This window comes from Megalopta genalis, unplaced genomic scaffold, assembly GCF_051020955.1.
Source record: "Megalopta genalis isolate 19385.01 unplaced genomic scaffold, iyMegGena1_principal scaffold0106, whole genome shotgun sequence".
Taxonomy (NCBI): Eukaryota; Metazoa; Arthropoda; class Insecta; order Hymenoptera; family Halictidae; genus Megalopta; species Megalopta genalis.
Genome location: NW_027476175.1, coordinates 15,521 through 31,798, shown reverse-complemented (window position 1 = coordinate 31,798; position 16,278 = coordinate 15,521). Strand labels below are relative to the sequence as shown.

The 16,278-nt window shown below is 37.3% G+C and overlaps 6 pseudogenes; all 6 read right to left on the bottom strand.

Moving 5' to 3' along the window:
* Nucleotides 1-57: 57 nt before the first annotated feature.
* LOC143262276 (uridine 5'-monophosphate synthase pseudogene) lies at nt 58-2,509 on the bottom strand (annotated as a pseudogene).
* Nucleotides 2,510-3,419: 910 nt separating this feature from the next.
* On the bottom strand, nt 3,420-4,977 carry LOC143262275 (uridine 5'-monophosphate synthase pseudogene; annotated as a pseudogene).
* A 930-nt stretch (nt 4,978-5,907) lies between these two features.
* On the bottom strand, nt 5,908-6,231 carry LOC143262274 (uridine 5'-monophosphate synthase pseudogene; annotated as a pseudogene).
* Nucleotides 6,232-8,395: 2,164 nt separating this feature from the next.
* On the bottom strand, nt 8,396-9,953 carry LOC143262273 (uridine 5'-monophosphate synthase pseudogene; annotated as a pseudogene).
* Nucleotides 9,954-10,883: 930 nt separating this feature from the next.
* On the bottom strand, nt 10,884-12,441 carry LOC143262272 (uridine 5'-monophosphate synthase pseudogene; annotated as a pseudogene).
* A 930-nt stretch (nt 12,442-13,371) lies between these two features.
* On the bottom strand, nt 13,372-15,842 carry LOC143262271 (uridine 5'-monophosphate synthase pseudogene; annotated as a pseudogene).
* Nucleotides 15,843-16,278: the final 436 nt, after the last annotated feature.

Here is a 16,278-nt window from a genome sequence, read left to right as displayed (position 1 = left end):
TTTGCAAGGGATAGGCTGCATGGATGATGCTATTAGTTTATAATTGGAAAATACTTTTTATTTCAATCGTTTTTTGTAAGCAGTCCAAAGTTCCTTCTTATATTCCAACGCGGCAGCTAACTTGTCCTTTGCCTCGGTGATACCTCTACCAACAACAGCTAAATCTGCTCCAGATTTTACAACAGATTCTGGAGTATTGTACTGTTGACCGAAATTGTCGGAACTATGGCCGAGCTTCACTCCAGGGGTCAGCTGAACGAGACCTGGATTCGTGAATATATTCGACTGACAAACGATGCCAGCGACTATGTTCGAATTTTGTGCGATCGACACTGCGTGCCGAACGTACTCGTCATTTGTTAACGCGCCTTTAGAGGACATCTGCGCCAATATAAAAATACCACGCGGTTCGTTAACATTTCCTAACGCATTTTTTAATCCATCTACTATGCTCTTTCCTGCTATCGCATGCACAGTAACAATATCTGCCCATTCCGCAATTTTGTAAATACCCTTTTGGTATTGCAAAGACACCGTGTTGCCGATATCCGCGAACTTCCGGTCCTCCATTAAAAGAAAATCGTGCTTCTTAGCCAAATCTTGCAAACGCTTTATAAAATCGCAGCTGAAGTCTTCTACTATATCTACGTGCGTTTTTTTTTAGTACCACAATGTGTGGTCCTACCAAATTTGCTAATTGTAAAATAGAGTCTGCTTTGGTCAAGTCTGCTGCCAAGCACAAAGTAGATTCTTTTGTTTCCATTAGATTGAATATTTTAGATGCAATCTCGTTTGTAGCCTTATTAGCGCGACAGTAAAATGGTATTTTCAGTCTGCATTCTGGAACTTTAAAAGAAGCTATTTAATATTCTATGAAGCAGAAAATGACGCAGCGTAAAATGTTATTTACCTTGATTAACGATAACAGGAGCTTGAGATAGCGACAAGTAGTTTAGTACATCTTTTCTTATCGTTGGCGTAATCTTGTCGGCTTCCATGAGGTAAGCCAAGAGACTGGTGACCGAGTACAAACTCCACATGTTTATACCATCAGCTTCAATATTCTTTTTGCCACCCTGTTCTCTGTCAATCACTACAAGAGCATCTGTTACCTTCAAACCCTCTTTCCTTAAAGTTTGTACAGTCTCTAGGATACTGCTGCCGCTAGTGACTACATCCTCAATGATCACACAATTATCTCCTAATTTAAAATGGCCTTCTATCATTTTCTTTGTGCCATATGCCTTTCCCTCTTTTCTTTTGATTAACATGGGGATATTAAAATTGACAGATATCAAAGTAGCTAATGGTAAAGCAGTGTAAGGTACACCACAGATCTGAGATACGTTTCCACGGTCCTCTGACAGTCTCCACAGTGCCTTCGCCAGTTGAGCCTTCGAAATATCAAGGAATATAAACAATTTAACCCTTAAATGCATAGAGTCCCAAAAATGAATCAATAACTTTTTGCGCGGATACCCGACAACAGTTTTGATATCGATACATTTGGCTGAATGGCAGTGATTCCTTTGTCCATTGACTTATCAAAAATTAACTAAAATAATTACATTTGACTTCAATATTTGTATCTTTCTGACGTTATACCAATTGGCGCGCATTTTTGATAGCGGGTTCATTTACGTACTTTTGGAAGTGGATTATTTAGAAATATTTTGGTGTATTCATTAAACAAACAATATTTTCTAAAGGTAAGGCTCTTATTTATTAACCCTTAAATGCATATTTTTGCCAATTGTCTACATTCTAGTTCAACTTAATTTTATTCAAAAACCTGAGTATGTGCGTTTCCGAACACACGTTGACAACAATAGAAAATAGACCATGTGTGAAATAAAAGACTTGACATTACTTTTGGCGAGTAAGTTATATATTTTTTGACATTTGAATGTGGTGGGTGGTAACCTTCAATGTGTTACTTGAAGAGATATTTTCTTTTTTTGAGTTTCCTATAAATGAGTGATTTATCTAATTGAAAAAGAGAGAGAGAGAAAATTACTTCTCATCTGTTGTCAGATAAGCTATGAATGTTTGATGTTGCATTTGATTCCTATACTAATAGATAATATAAATACATGACCATTTGTTTACGTCTACAATAATTTTCGAAATAAACGCATATTTTTGCCAAAAGTCTACGTACAACTTTTTTTCAAAATAAATACTCAATATTATTACCTAGATTTTTTTATTTATTTTTTACGTAACCTATGACTACATTCCTATAAAAAACAATTTTTTAAAATTCAAAACAAAAAATCATGCATTTAAGGGTTAAAAATTATACAAATGACAGAGTATGCTTGATAGAATTTATAAATTACTCATACCATAACTTTTGGCTGAGAGATTATTACTCTCAAGTCAAAATACACTGGACTTTTCAAACCAACTTTGGTCACAAATTCTCCAAATTTGATCGCGTCGATCTCAAAAAGTGAAATGGCTAACTTCTTCAATTCTACGTCCATGGCACTCGATTTTTCGCACATGATTTCTGTCTATTGAAATTAAAACACCGCGTGCTCCCTGAAAGCATGATGCACAGAGCGATATTTAACCTGTTGCACATAGCTGTTTCTATTTCGTATTATATTTCATTCAAGTGTACAGTTCATTTTAGGATAAGAATAAATTATGCAATACGTACAGATTAATAACAATTTTAACGTTAACGATGAGGGATTAGGTTTTCTGGCACTGCGTGATCGGAACGGCAGCTTCTCACCTATGTAATCGCTTTGCTGCAGATATCAAAGTATAAATACTCCACCTGTGGCAAACAAGTGAAGCTCTCAAACTCTAAAATGATCGAACAATGGAAACTTTGTAAATAATTAGATTCTGTTAAAATTCTTGCCCTCCAATTTCATCCTCAAAGATTGAAAATTTCTCCCTCAAAATTCAGTTTTATTGTAGGACGCACTTGCATTATAAAAGATGGAAATGGAAAAATTCTAAGGTAATATCTTCGCTTGTAAATTTCAATAGGTTTGAGCAGATATAAAAATCCGTAGGGTGTGTTAAGTAAACATATCGAGTATATCAATAATATATTTCTTTATTTCCTTTAATCAATATTGCTGTTTGTATAACTGAAAACTCGATGCTCATCGAGATATTTGAGAGCCTTTCTAAAAACGCATTACCGCACCACGTGCGATAACATCAAAAATCCAGTATCTTTCGCTTAAAATAGACTTGTTTCATTTATTTCCCCAGCCCCGTAAACCTTTAACGAATCCTGCGAGTCCAGCCTGGCCGCCCTTCTTGGCTTGATCTCCCAATTTCTCACTCAAATCCGGAAACTCGACCATGTTGCAGGCCAAGTCGAAGAACAACGGTTTGCAAGGGATAGGCTGCATGGATGATGCTATTAGTTTATAATTGGAAAATACTTTTTATTTCAATCGTTTTTTGTAAGCAGTCCAAAGTTCCTTCTTATATTCCAACGCGGCAGCTAACTTGTCCTTTGCCTCGGTGATACTTCTACCAACAACAGCTAAATCTGCTCCAGATTTTACAACAGATTCTGGAGTATTGTACTGTTGACCGAAATTGTCGGAACTATGGCCGAGCTTCACTCCAGGGGTCAGCTGAACGAGACCTGGATTCGTGAATATATTCGACTGACAAACGATGCCAGCGACTATGTTCGAATTTTGTGCGATCGACACTGCGTGCCGAACGTACTCGTCATTTGTTAACGCGCCTTTAGAGGACATCTGCGCCAATATAAAAATACCACGCGGTTCGTTAACATTTCCTAACGCATTTTTTAATCCATCTACTATGCTCTTTCCTGCTATCGCATGCACAGTAACAATATCTGCCCATTCCGCAATTTTGTAAATACCCTTTTGGTATTGCAAAGACACCGTGTTGCCGATATCCGCGAACTTCCGGTCCTCCATTAAAAGAAAATCGTGCTTCTTAGCCAAATCTTGCAAACGCTTTATAAAATCGCAGCTGAAGTCTTCTACTATATCTACGTGCGTTTTTAGTACCACAATGTGTGGTCCTACCAAATTTGCTAATTGTAAAATAGAGTCTGCTTTGGTCAAGTCTGCTGCCAAGCACAAAGTAGATTCTTTTGTTTCCATTAGATTGAATATTTTAGATGCAATCTCGTTTGTAGCCTTATTAGCGCGACAGTAAAATGGTATTTTCAGTCTGCATTCTGGAACTTTAAAAGAAGCTATTTAATATTCTATGAAGCAGAAAATGACGCAGCGTAAAATGTTATTTACCTTGATTAACGATAACAGGAGCTTGAGATAGCGACAAGTAGTTTAGTACATCTTTTCTTATCGTTGGCGTAATCTTGTCGGCTTCCACGAGGTAAGCCAAGAGACTGGTGACCGAGTACAAACTCCACATGTTTATACCATCAGCTTCAATATTCTTTTTGCCACCCTGTTCTCTGTCAATCACTACAAGAGCATCTGTTACCTTCAAACCCTCTTTCCTTAAAGTTTGTACAGTCTCTAGGATACTGCTGCCGCTAGTGACTACATCCTCAATGATCACACAATTATCTCCTAATTTAAAATGGCCTTCTATCATTTTCTTTGTGCCATATGCCTTTTCCTCTTTTCTTTTGATTAACATGGGGATATTAAAATCGACAGATATCAAAGTAGCTAATGGTAAAGCAGTGTAAGGTACACCACAGATCTGAGATACGTTTCCACGGTCCTCTGACAGTCTCCACAGTGCCTTCGCCAGTTGAGCCTTCGAAATATCAAGGAATATAAACAATTTAAAAATTATACAAATGACAGAGTATGCTTGATAGAATTTATAAATTACTCATACCATAACTTTTGGCTGAGAGATTATTACTCTCAAGTCAAAATACACTGGACTTTTCAAACCAACTTTGGTCACAAATTCTCCAAATTTGATCGCGTCGATCTCAAAAAGTGAAATGGCTAACTTCTTCAATTCTACGTCCATGGCACTCGATTTTTCGCACATGATTTCTGTCTATTGAAATTAAAACACCGCGTGCTCCCTGAAAGCATGATGCACAGAGCGATATTTAACCTGTTGCACATAGCTGTTTCTATTTCGTATTATATTTCATTCAAGTGTACAGTTCATTTTAGGATAAGAATAAATTATGCAATACGTACAGATTAATAACAATTTTAACGTTAACGATGAGGGATTAGGTTTTCTGGCACTGCGTGATCGGAACGGCAGCTTCTCACCTATGTAATCGCTTTGCTGCAGATATCAAAGTATAAATACTCCACCTGTGGCAAACAAGTGAAGCTCTCAAACTCTAAAATGATCGAACAATGGAAACTTTGTAAATAATTAGATTCTGTTAAAATTCTTGCCCTCCAATTTCATCCTCAAAGATTGAAAATTTCTCCCTCAAAATTCAGTTTTATTGTAGGACGCACTTGCATTATAAAAGATGGAAATGGAAAAATTCTAAGGTAATATCTTCGCTTGTAAATTTCAATAGGTTTGAGCAGATATAAAAATCCGTAGGGTGTGTTAAGTAAACATATCGAGTATATCAATAATATATTTCTTTATTTCCTTTAATCAATATTGCTGTTTGTATAACTGAAAACTCGATGCTCATCGAGATATTTGAGAGCCTTTCTAAAAACGCATTACCGCACCACGTGCGATAACATCAAAAATCCAGTATCTTTCGCTTAAAATAGACTTGTTTCATTTATTTCCCCAGCCCCGTAAACCTTTAACGAATCCTGCGAGTCCAGCCTGGCCGCCCTTCTTGGCTTGATCTCCCAATTTCTCACTCAAATCCGGAAACTCGACCATGTTGCAGGCCAAGTCGAAGAACAACGGTTTGCAAGGGATAGGCTGCATGGATGATGCTATTAGTTTATAATTGGAAAATACTTTTTATTTCAATCGTTTTTTGTAAGCAGTCCAAAGTTCCTTCTTATATTCCAACGCGGCAGCTAACTTGTCCTTTGCCTCGGTGATACTTCTACCAACAACAGCTAAATCTGCTCCAGATTTTACAACAGATTCTGGAGTATTGTACTGTTGACCGAAATTGTCGGAACTATGGCCGAGCTTCACTCCAGGGGTCAGCTGAACGAGACCTGGATTCGTGAATATATTCGACTGACAAACGATGCCAGCGACTATGTTCGAATTTTGTGCGATCGACACTGCGTGCCGAACGTACTCGTCATTTGTTAACGCGCCTTTAGAGGACATCTGCGCCAATATAAAAATACCACGCGGTTCGTTAACATTTCCTAACGCATTTTTTAATCCATCTACTATGCTCTTTCCTGCTATCGCATGCACAGTAACAATATCTGCCCATTCCGCAATTTTGTAAATACCCTTTTGGTATTGCAAAGACACCGTGTTGCCGATATCCGCGAACTTCCGGTCCTCCATTAAAAGAAAATCGTGCTTCTTAGCCAAATCTTGCAAACGCTTTATAAAATCGCAGCTGAAGTCTTCTACTATATCTACGTGCGTTTTTAGTACCACAATGTGTGGTCCTACCAAATTTGCTAATTGTAAAATAGAGTCTGCTTTGGTCAAGTCTGCTGCCAAGCACAAAGTAGATTCTTTTGTTTCCATTAGATTGAATATTTTAGATGCAATCTCGTTTGTAGCCTTATTAGCGCGACAGTAAAATGGTATTTTCAGTCTGCATTCTGGAACTTTAAAAGAAGCTATTTAATATTCTATGAAGCAGAAAATGACGCAGCGTAAAATGTTATTTACCTTGATTAACGATAACAGGAGCTTGAGATAGCGACAAGTAGTTTAGTACATCTTTTCTTATCGTTGGCGTAATCTTGTCGGCTTCCACGAGGTAAGCCAAGAGACTGGTGACCGAGTACAAACTCCACATGTTTATACCATCAGCTTCAATATTCTTTTTGCCACCCTGTTCTCTGTCAATCACTACAAGAGCATCTGTTACCTTCAAACCCTCTTTCCTTAAAGTTTGTACAGTCTCTAGGATACTGCTGCCGCTAGTGACTACATCCTCAATGATCACACAATTATCTCCTAATTTAAAATGGCCTTCTATCATTTTCTTTGTGCCATATGCCTTTTCCTCTTTTCTTTTGATTAACATGGGGATATTAAAATCGACAGATATCAAAGTAGCTAATGGTAAAGCAGTGTAAGGTACACCACAGATCTGAGATACGTTTCCACGGTCCTCTGACAGTCTCCACAGTGCCTTCGCCAGTTGAGCCTTTGAAATATCAAAGAATATAAACAATTTAAAAATTATACAAATGACAGAGTATGCTTGATAGAATTTATAAATTACTCATACCATAACTTTTGGCTGAGAGATTATTACTCTCAAGTCAAAATACACTGGACTTTTCAAACCAACTTTGGTCACAAATTCTCCAAATTTGATCGCGTCGATCTCAAAAAGTGAAATGGCTAACTTCTTCAATTCTACGTCCATGGCACTCGATTTTTCGCACATGATTTCTGTCTATTGAAATTAAAACACCGCGTGCTCCCTGAAAGCATGATGCACAGAGCGATATTTAACCTGTTGCACATAGCTGTTTCTATTTCGTATTATATTTCATTCAAGTGTACAGTTCATTTTAGGATAAGAATAAATTATGCAATACGTACAGATTAATAACAATTTTAACGTTAACGATGAGGGATTAGGTTTTCTGGCACTGCGTAATCGGAACGGCAGCTTCTCACCTATGTAATCGCTTTGCTGCAGATATCAAAGTATAAATACTCCACCTGTGGCAAACAAGTGAAGCTCTCAAACTCTAAAATGATCGAACAATGGAAACTTTGTAAATAATTAGATTCTGTTAAAATTCTTGCCCTCCAATTTCATCCTCAAAGATTGAAAATTTCTCCCTCAAAATTCAGTTTTATTGTAGGACGCACTTGCATTATAAAAGATGGAAATGGAAAAATTCTAAGGTAATATCTTCGCTTGTAAATTTCAATAGGTTTGAGCAGATATAAAAATCCGTAGGGTGTGTTAAGTAAACATATCGAGTATATCAATAATATATTTCTTTATTTCCTTTAATCAATATTGCTGTTTGTATAACTGAAAACTCGATGCTCATCGAGATATTTGAGAGCCTTTCTAAAAACGCATTACCGCACCACGTGCGATAACATCAAAAATCCAGTATCTTTCGCTTAAAATAGACTTGTTTCATTTATTTCCCCAGCCCCGTAAACCTTTAACGAATCCTGCGAGTCCAGCCTGGCCGCCCTTCTTGGCTTGATCTCCCAATTTCTCACTCAAATCCGGAAACTCGACCATGTTGCAGGCCAAGTCGAAGAACAACGGTTTGCAAGGGATAGGCTGCATGGATGATGCTATTAGTTTATAATTGGAAAATACTTTTTATTTCAATCGTTTTTTGTAAGCAGTCCAAAGTTCCTTCTTATATTCCAACGCGGCAGCTAACTTGTCCTTTGCCTCGGTGATACTTCTACCAACAACAGCTAAATCTGCTCCAGATTTTACAACAGATTCTGGAGTATTGTACTGTTGACCGAAATTGTCGGAACTATGGCCGAGCTTCACTCCAGGGGTCAGCTGAACGAGACCTGGATTCGTGAATATATTCGACTGACAAACGATGCCAGCGACTATGTTCGAATTTTGTGCGATCGACACTGCGTGCCGAACGTACTCGTCATTTGTTAACGCGCCTTTAGAGGACATCTGCGCCAATATAAAAATACCACGCGGTTCGTTAACATTTCCTAACGCATTTTTTAATCCATCTACTATGCTCTTTCCTGCTATCGCATGCACAGTAACAATATCTGCCCATTCCGCAATTTTGTAAATACCCTTTTGGTATTGCAAAGACACCGTGTTGCCGATATCCGCGAACTTCCGGTCCTCCATTAAAAGAAAATCGTGCTTCTTAGCCAAATCTTGCAAACGCTTTATAAAATCGCAGCTGAAGTCTTCTACTATATCTACGTGCGTTTTTAGTACCACAATGTGTGGTCCTACCAAATTTGCTAATTGTAAAATAGAGTCTGCTTTGGTCAAGTCTGCTGCCAAGCACAAAGTAGATTCCTTTGTTTCCATTAGATTGAATATTTTAGATGCAATCTCGTTTGTAGCCTTATTAGCGCGACAGTAAAATGGTATTTTCAGTCTGCATTCTAGAAATTTAAAAGAAGCTATTTAATATTCTATGAAGCAGAAAATGACGCAGCGTAAAATGTTATTTACCTTGACTAACGATAACAGGAGCTTGAGATAGCGACAAATAGTTTAGTACATCTTTTCTTATCGTTGGCGTAATCTTGTCGGCTTCCACGAGGTAAGCCAAGAGACTGGTGACCGAGTACAAACTCCACATGTTTATACCATCAGCTTCAATATTCTTTTTGCCACCCTGTTCTCTGTCAATCACTACAAGAGCATCTGTTACCTTCAAACCCTCTTTCCTTAAAGTTTGTACAGTCTCTAGGATACTGCTGCCGCTAGTGACTACATCCTCAATGATCACACAATTATCTCCTAATTTAAAATGGCCTTCTATCATTTTCTTTGTGCCATATGCCTTTTCCTCTTTTCTTTTGATTAACATGGGGATATTAAAATCGACAGATATCAAAGTAGCTAATGGTAAAGCAGTGTAAGGTACACCACAGATCTGAGATACGTTTCCACGGTCCTCTGACAGTCTCCACAGTGCCTTCGCCAGTTGAGCCTTTGAAATATCAAAGAATATAAACAATTTAAAAATTATACAAATGACAGAGTATGCTTGATAGAATTTATAAATTACTCATACCATAACTTTTGGCTGAGAGATTATTACTCTCAAGTCAAAATACACTGGACTTTTCAAACCAACTTTGGTCACAAATTCTCCAAATTTGATCGCGTCGATCTCAAAAAGTGAAATGGCTAACTTCTTCAATTCTACGTCCATGGCACTCGATTTTTCGCACATGATTTCTGTCTATTGAAATTAAAACACCGCGTGCTCCCTGAAAGCATGATGCACAGAGCGATATTTAACCTGTTGCACATAGCTGTTTCTATTTCGTATTATATTTCATTCAAGTGTACAGTTCATTTTAGGATAAGAATAAATTATGCAATACGTACAGATTAATAACAATTTTAACGTTAACGATGAGGGATTAGGTTTTCTGGCACTGCGTGATCGGAACGGCAGCTTCTCACCTATGTAATCGCTTTGCTGCAGATATCAAAGTATAAATACTCCACCTGTGGCAAACAAGTGAAGCTCTCAAACTCTAAAATGATCGAACAATGGAAACTTTGTAAATAATTAGATTCTGTTAAAATTCTTGCCCTCCAATTTCATCCTCAAAGATTGAAAATTTCTCCCTCAAAATTCAGTTTTATTGTAGGACGCACTTGCATTATAAAAGATGGAAATGGAAAAATTCTAAGGTAATATCTTCGCTTGTAAATTTCAATAGGTTTGAGCAGATATAAAAATCCGTAGGGTGTGTTAAGTAAACATATCGAGTATATCAATAATATATTTCTTTATTTCCTTTAATCAATATTGCTGTTTGTATAACTGAAAACTCGATGCTCATCGAGATATTTGAGAGCCTTTCTAAAAACGCATTACCGCACCACGTGCGATAACATCAAAAATCCAGTATCTTTCGCTTAAAATAGACTTGTTTCATTTATTTCCCCAGCCCCGTAAACCTTTAACGAATCCTGCGAGTCCAGCCTGGCCGCCCTTCTTGGCTTGATCTCCCAATTTCTCACTCAAATCCGGAAACTCGACCATGTTGCAGGCCAAGTCGAAGAACAACGGTTTGCAAGGGATAGGCTGCATGGATGATGCTATTAGTTTATAATTGGAAAATACTTTTTATTTCAATCGTTTTTTGTAAGCAGTCCAAAGTTCCTTCTTATATTCCAACGCGGCAGCTAACTTGTCCTTTGCCTCGGTGATACTTCTACCAACAACAGCTAAATCTGCTCCAGATTTTACAACAGATTCTGGAGTATTGTACTGTTGACCGAAATTGTCGGAACTATGGCCGAGCTTCACTCCAGGGGTCAGCTGAACGAGACCTGGATTCGTGAATATATTCGACTGACAAACGATGCCAGCGACTATGTTCGAATTTTGTGCGATCGACACTGCGTGCCGAACGTACTCGTCATTTGTTAACGCGCCTTTAGAGGACATCTGCGCCAATATAAAAATACCACGCGGTTCGTTAACATTTCCTAACGCATTTTTTAATCCATCTACTATGCTCTTTCCTGCTATCGCATGCACAGTAACAATATCTGCCCATTCCGCAATTTTGTAAATACCCTTTTGGTATTGCAAAGACACCGTGTTGCCGATATCCGCGAACTTCCGGTCCTCCATTAAAAGAAAATCGTGCTTCTTAGCCAAATCTTGCAAACGCTTTATAAAATCGCAGCTGAAGTCTTCTACTATATCTACGTGCGTTTTTAGTACCACAATGTGTGGTCCTACCAAATTTGCTAATTGTAAAATAGAGTCTGCTTTGGTCAAGTCTGCTGCCAAGCACAAAGTAGATTCCTTTGTTTCCATTAGATTGAATATTTTAGATGCAATCTCGTTTGTAGCCTTATTAGCGCGACAGTAAAATGGTATTTTCAGTCTGCATTCTAGAAATTTAAAAGAAGCTATTTAATATTCTATGAAGCAGAAAATGACGCAGCGTAAAATGTTATTTACCTTGATTAACGATAACAGGAGCTTGAGATAGCGACAAATAGTTTAGTACATCTTTTCTTATCGTTGGCGTAATCTTGTCGGCTTCCACGAGGTAAGCCAAGAGACTGGTGACCGAGTACAAACTCCACATGTTTATACCATCAGCTTCAATATTCTTTTTGCCACCCTGTTCTCTGTCAATCACTACAAGAGCATCTGTTACCTTCAAACCCTCTTTCCTTAAAGTTTGTACAGTCTCTAGGATACTGCTGCCGCTAGTGACTACATCCTCAATGATCACACAATTATCTCCTAATTTAAAATGGCCTTCTATCATTTTCTTTGTGCCATATGCCTTTTCCTCTTTTCTTTTGATTAACATGGGGATATTAAAATCGACAGATATCAAAGTAGCTAATGGTAAAGCAGTGTAAGGTACACCACAGATCTGAGATACGTTTCCACGGTCCTCTGACAGTCTCCACAGTGCCTTCGCCAGTTGAGCCTTTGAAATATCAAAGAATATAAACAATTTAAAAATTATACAAATGACAGAGTATGCTTGATAGAATTTATAAATTACTCATACCATAACTTTTGGCTGAGAGATTATTACTCTCAAGTCAAAATACACTGGACTTTTCAAACCAACTTTGGTCACAAATTCTCCAAATTTGATCGCGTCGATCTCAAAAAGTGAAATGGCTAACTTCTTCAATTCTACGTCCATGGCACTCGATTTTTCGCACATGATTTCTGTCTATTGAAATTAAAACACCGCGTGCTCCCTGAAAGCATGATGCACAGAGCGATATTTAACCTGTTGCACATAGCTGTTTCTATTTCGTATTATATTTCATTCAAGTGTACAGTTCATTTTAGGATAAGAATAAATTATGCAATACGTACAGATTAATAACAATTTTAACGTTAACGATGAGGGATTAGGTTTTCTGGCACTGCGTGATCGGAACGGCAGCTTCTCACCTATGTAATCGCTTTGCTGCAGATATCAAAGTATAAATACTCCACCTGTGGCAAACAAGTGAAGCTCTCAAACTCTAAAATGATCGAACAATGGAAACTTTGTAAATAATTAGATTCTGTTAAAATTCTTGCCCTCCAATTTCATCCTCAAAGATTGAAAATTTCTCCCTCAAAATTCAGTTTTATTGTAGGACGCACTTGCATTATAAAAGATGGAAATGGAAAAATTCTAAGGTAATATCTTCGCTTGTAAATTTCAATAGGTTTGAGCAGATATAAAAATCCGTAGGGTGTGTTAAGTAAACATATCGAGTATATCAATAATATATTTCTTTATTTCCTTTAATCAATATTGCTGTTTGTATAACTGAAAACTCGATGCTCATCGAGATATTTGAGAGCCTTTCTAAAAACGCATTACCGCACCACGTGCGATAACATCAAAAATCCAGTATCTTTCGCTTAAAATAGACTTGTTTCACTTATTTCCCCAGCCCCGTAAACCTTTAACGAATCCTGCGAGTCCAGCCTGGCCGCCCTTCTTGGCTTGATCTCCCAATTTCTCACTCAAATCCGGAAACTCGACCATGTTGCAGGCCAAGTCGAAGAACAACGGTTTGCAAGGGATAGGCTGCATGGATGATGCTATTAGTTTATAATTGGAAAATACTTTTTATTTCAATCGTTTTTTGTAAGCAGTCCAAAGTTCCTTCTTATATTCCAACGCGGCAGCTAACTTGTCCTTTGCCTCGGTGATACCTCTACCAACAACAGCTAAATCTGCTCCAGATTTTACAACAGATTCTGGAGTATTGTACTGTTGACCGAAATTGTCGGAACTATGGCCGAGCTTCACTCCAGGGGTCAGCTGAACGAGACCTGGATTCGTGAATATATTCGACTGACAAACGATGCCAGCGACTATGTTCGAATTTTGTGCGATCGACACTGCGTGCCGAACGTACTCGTCATTTGTTAACGCGCCTTTAGAGGACATCTGCGCCAATATAAAAATACCACGCGGTTCGTTAACATTTCCTAACGCATTTTTTAATCCATCTACTATGCTCTTTCCTGCTATCGCATGCACAGTAACAATATCTGCCCATTCCGCAATTTTGTAAATACCCTTTTGGTATTGCAAAGACACCGTGTTGCCGATATCCGCGAACTTCCGGTCCTCCATTAAAAGAAAATCGTGCTTCTTAGCCAAATCTTGCAAACGCTTTATAAAATCGCAGCTGAAGTCTTCTACTATATCTACGTGCGTTTTTTTTTAGTACCACAATGTGTGGTCCTACCAAATTTGCTAATTGTAAAATAGAGTCTGCTTTGGTCAAGTCTGCTGCCAAGCACAAAGTAGATTCTTTTGTTTCCATTAGATTGAATATTTTAGATGCAATCTCGTTTGTAGCCTTATTAGCGCGACAGTAAAATGGTATTTTCAGTCTGCATTCTGGAACTTTAAAAGAAGCTATTTAATATTCTATGAAGCAGAAAATGACGCTGCGTAAAATGTTATTTACCTTGATTAACGATAACAGGAGCTTGAGATAGCGACAAGTAGTTTAGTACATCTTTTCTTATCGTTGGCGTAATCTTGTCGGCTTCCACGAGGTAAGCCAAGAGACTGGTGACCGAGTACAAACTCCACATGTTTATACCATCAGCTTCAATATTCTTTTTGCCACCCTGTTCTCTGTCAATCACTACAAGAGCATCTGTTACCTTCAAACCCTCTTTCCTTAAAGTTTGTACAGTCTCTAGGATACTGCTGCCGCTAGTGACTACATCCTCAATGATCACACAATTATCTCCTAATTTAAAATGGCCTTCTATCATTTTCTTTGTGCCATATGCCTTTCCCTCTTTTCTTTTGATTAACATGGGGATATTAAAATCGACAGATATCAAAGTAGCTAATGGTAAAGCAGTGTAAGGTACACCACAGATCTGAGATACGTTTCCACGGTCCTCTGACAGTCTCCACAGTGCCTTCGCCAGTTGAGCCTTCGAAATATCAAGGAATATAAACAATTTAACCCTTAAATGCATAGAGTCCCAAAAATGAATCAATAACTTTTTGCGCGGATACCCGACAACAGTTTTGATATCGATACATTTGGCTGAATGGCAGTGATTCCTTTGTCCATTGACTTATCAAAAATTAACTAAAATAATTACATTTGACTTCAATATTTGTATCTTTCTGACGTTATACCAATTGGCGCGCATTTTTGATAGCGGGTTCATTTACGTACTTTTGGAAGTGGATTATTTAGAAATATTTTGGTGTATTCATTAAACAAACAATATTTTCTAAAGGTAAGGCTCTTATTTATTAACCCTTAAATGCATATTTTTGCCAATTGTCTACATTCTAGTTCAACTTAATTTTATTCAAAAACCTGAGTATGTGCGTTTCCGAACACACGTTGACAACAATAGAAAATAGACCATGTGTGAAATAAAAGACTTGACATTACTTTTGGCGAGTAAGTTATATATTTTTTGACATTTGAATGTGGTGGGTGGTAACCTTCAATGTGTTACTTGAAGAGATATTTTCTTTTTTTGAGTTTCCTATAAATGAGTGATTTATCTAATTGAAAAAGAGAGAGAGAGAAAATTACTTCTCATCTGTTGTCAGATAAGCTATGAATGTTTGATGTTGCATTTGATTCCTATACTAATAGATAATATAAATACATGACCATTTGTTTACGTCTACAATAATTTTCGTAATAAACGCATATTTTTGCCAAAAGTCTACGTACAACTTTTTTTCAAAATAAATACTCAATATTATTACCTAGATTTTTTTATTTATTTTTTACGTAACCTATGACTACATTCCTATAAAAAACAATTTTTTAAAATTCAAAACAAAAAATCATGCATTTAAGGGTTAAAAATTATACAAATGACAGAGTATGCTTGATAGAATTTATAAATTACTCATACCATAACTTTTGGCTGAGAGATTATTACTCTCAAGTCAAAATACACTGGACTTTTCAAACCAACTTTGGTCACAAATTCTCCAAATTTGATCGCGTCGATCTCAAAAAGTGAAATGGCTAACTTCTTCAATTCTACGTCCATGGCACTCGATTTTTCGCACATGATTTCTGTCTATTGAAATTAAAACACCGCGTGCTCCCTGAAAGCATGATGCACAGAGCGATATTTAACCTGTTGCACATAGCTGTTTCTATTTCGTATTATATTTCATTCAAGTGTACAGTTCATTTTAGGATAAGAATAAATTATGCAATACGTACAGATTAATAACAATTTTAACGTTAACGATGAGGGATTAGGTTTTCTGGCACTGCGTGATCGGAACGGCAGCTTCTCACCTATGTAATCGCTTTGCTGCAGATATCAAAGTATAAATACTCCACCTGTGGCAAACAAGTGAAGCTCTCAAACTCTAAAATGATCGAACAATGGAAACTTTGTAAATAATTAGATTCTGTTAAAATTCTTGCCCTCCAATTTCATCCTCAAAGATTGAAAATTTCTCCCTCAAAATTCAGTTTTATTGTAGGACGCACTTGCATTATAAAAGATGGAA